We start from the raw sequence: 3085 nt of genomic DNA on the forward strand, positions 1-3085 counted from the left end.
CGCATTAAATATCGCATGCGATTTATCGTGCAGCCCTAATGCACACCCTAATTTGTGGAACGCTTATGAGTAAATACAATGCTGTGGCATTACTCTGTAATGAGGAGAAGAGAAACTATTTATAACTCTAAAGTAAACAGTCCAGAGCCAGACATCCCAGCTTTTTATATTTTCAGCTTGAACCCTGAGGGGGGAGTGTGTGGTTGCACCGACTCACAGTTGTAATATGTAAATAAACCTGCTAATGATACAGCGTGGATTGTCCCCATCGCATGTGTTTGATGCGTGTGTTGTCGTCTCTCTGTTGCAGCTGCTGTTTCAAGCAGAGGTTCTTGGGAGGAGAGCTCCAGTTCCAGTCAGCCCTCTCTTACAGCCTTAACCCTCACGTCCACACGCACACCGACTGCCCGGCCAACATCAAAGGTACCCACCCAACCCATCTGTTTGCTTTTCACTTTCTCCCTTTCATTACTGCACATCATTTCGCCAGTTGCACCACTTTATCTGTTCCTTCTTCATCATCATCATCATCATCATCATCCTATGAAAATATGCTGCTAGGTGATGAATGTTTTCTTTTGTATCTTTTATTGCAGATTACTCATAATGCAGTTGAATGAATCCATAGATAATAATGCATATAAATTTGTTTGATTATGGCAAATTTTAAGTTACATTGGGTTAGAGACCTGCGCGGGACGGATTTTTCAGTCCCGCAAGATTCTGTCCCGTGCCCGCCCGCTCCAGCAGAAATATATCTTATCTGGGCCCACTCCCGCCAGCGACATTCATGTTTTGTCCCGCTCCCGCCCGCAAAAGCCCGCATAAAAGTAATCTATATAGATTTTTTTTCAGCACATCAAAGAAATTTACATTAAATGGCTCTGTAACATCTCCTAAGCTTCACAACATACCCGCATAAATGCTCCCGCTAAAATATTTGTTATTTAGGCTAAGCATCAACATTCACAAACCACTGTTATTTTTAACAGAAAAGCAAGCATGGGCTGCTGCGTGCATGGTTTGGCATGGCAGAATGTGATCAGCGCTTCCTTTATTACCACTAAAAGCTGACATCTCAGTTCATCGCGATCTCATAAAGCTCTGTTATAACACAATGAACATATGCACAATGAATCTTTCACAATGTCTACACTTCATGTGTTAAAATGAGACGATTCGTGAGCACGCAATTTCAGCACTGCGGTGAGTGGATTCTAACTTAATCACCTCTGGTTGGCCATTGCGTTCCGGAAATCAACAGCTGAGTCTGTGATTGGCTACATTGAGCAACCCTTTAAGCACGTGTTAAACTTAAAGTTTGTCTAGACGAACTTTTTTATCTAGTTTCTATTAAAATCATTTTTTTCTCCTGCATCCCGCACACACACGAGCCTCTTTCCACCCGCGCTCGCCCATCAAGAGTTGTCCCGCGCCACACCCTATTGCATTGGGTCCCGCGGTACGGGAGTGCAGGTCTCTACATTGGGGTGGACTTTGTTCCTTAAAATGATGCTTAGTACGAATGTGTGCATTTATTAACAATTTATTTGTTTCTTTGACCAAATGTGTACACTGGTGTTGAGCGAGCTGATATGAGAGGCCATTTTCAATTCATTTTCTATGGGAGATGAGTGGCAGGATCGCATAAGGGATTGTGGGAATGACAGCGATGTGTCACAAAGTTTGAAATGCTCAATTCCATGCAAACGAGAGGCAAAAATGACAGATAGCAGTCAATCACTGAGGAAAAGGCAGTGACGTCTGTCATGGTTTTAAAATCTGCTGATAGTGCTATATGTTAAATGACCCCAAACTTTGGATTGATAGTGTATGTATATACCATGGCCATGCCACATGGAAATGACTGTGCCATGAAACATGACACCCAGTATACACTAAATACACTTACAATGAAAGTAGTATCAAAAGTACAACACTACGTTTGAGTTTTGTTGAGTTCTTTAATTAAAAAAATATCTATAGTAAAAACCCTTAAAACAAGGTTATAGAGATGCAGCTGCTTATGATATCAAGACTTCTTTATAGATTGTATCTAAATAGAAGTGTATTTTGTCTTACTGAACATGATCATTTTTTCACTTTTTTTTTTTAAAGCTTTTTAACCTTATGTTTATTCCTAAAACTGCCAGTGCAGTTAGACAAAATACTTGTCAAAGAAATGTTTTTATGCACTGTTGCTTCTCAAGTAAGTTTATATTGTTTCAATGATTCTAAGATGTTTTAACTGGACAATTAGACAAACATATTTGTTCAGAATAGGATTTTCTTTGCGGTGTACCATTATAATCAATTATAATGTTTAAAATAGTTATTGTTTTAGGTTTGTAGCCTACATAATGAATATGGCATGCCAAATAAGTATTTTCATGTAAATTTTATAAATTGAAAATTAATTGTGATTGTAATATCAATTCTGATTTTTGTCATAATTGGGACAGACCTTCTGGTCCACTGCACACATAGTAGTGCTGTGTTCGATACATCGATACGACGATGTATCGTCACAGAGGTTTGACGATGCGAGTATCGATACAGCTGTCCCTGTATCGATATTGTGGCACGTGTGCAGCAGTAGACCGCGCTTAATTTGAATACAAGAACAACGTTTAAAATTGAGCAGAAAAGTGCGAGGTTTCTAAAAAATAATGAATAGAGCATAATATATAGGCTATAACAAGTTTTAATCTGGCCGCAGAGGAACACAACTGGGTTGCCTGATATAAAGAGACGTAATCCCCGAAACAGAGCTTCCCACTTGCGCAATACGGAAATATCTGCTAAGTGTGCTACTTATCTTTGTCAACCTGGCAACCATGTGCACGCGCTCTCACTCCACTGTGGATAAACGCGCTTGCTTTCTGAAAACACCGGTTTTAGCTTGCAGTTTAGCAATCTCCACTTCAATATTCTATTCTCAGAAAAGTGTAATTCATCTAGTGTTTATTTACGAGTGAGAGAGAGAGAGAGAGAGAGAGAGAGGCTGTGTGTGTATGAATTACCACCGTTTTGCCACGTTTCTCTATTAACAGTGAAGCTGTGGCTTTAATTCCTTTAGAAACAA

At 39.7% G+C, this 3085-nt stretch overlaps 1 protein-coding gene across 2 annotated transcripts in view; it reads left to right on the forward strand.

The window, feature by feature from the left end:
- The window catches only part of LOC107672748 (armadillo repeat protein deleted in velo-cardio-facial syndrome homolog), a 267938-nt gene that overhangs the window by 137549 nt on the left and 127304 nt on the right, over positions 1 to 3085 (forward strand). For both annotated transcript variants that reach the window (XM_016466071.1, XM_016466075.1), the window contains exon 2: positions 311 to 423. The gene's annotated coding sequence lies outside the window, so the exon portion shown is untranslated. The remainder of the gene's footprint in view (positions 1 to 310; positions 424 to 3085) is intronic.

This window comes from Sinocyclocheilus anshuiensis, unplaced genomic scaffold (genome assembly GCF_001515605.1).
Source record: "Sinocyclocheilus anshuiensis isolate Anshui unplaced genomic scaffold, SAMN03320099.WGS_v1.1 scaffold88, whole genome shotgun sequence".
NCBI classification, from domain to species: domain Eukaryota; kingdom Metazoa; phylum Chordata; class Actinopteri; order Cypriniformes; family Cyprinidae; genus Sinocyclocheilus; species Sinocyclocheilus anshuiensis.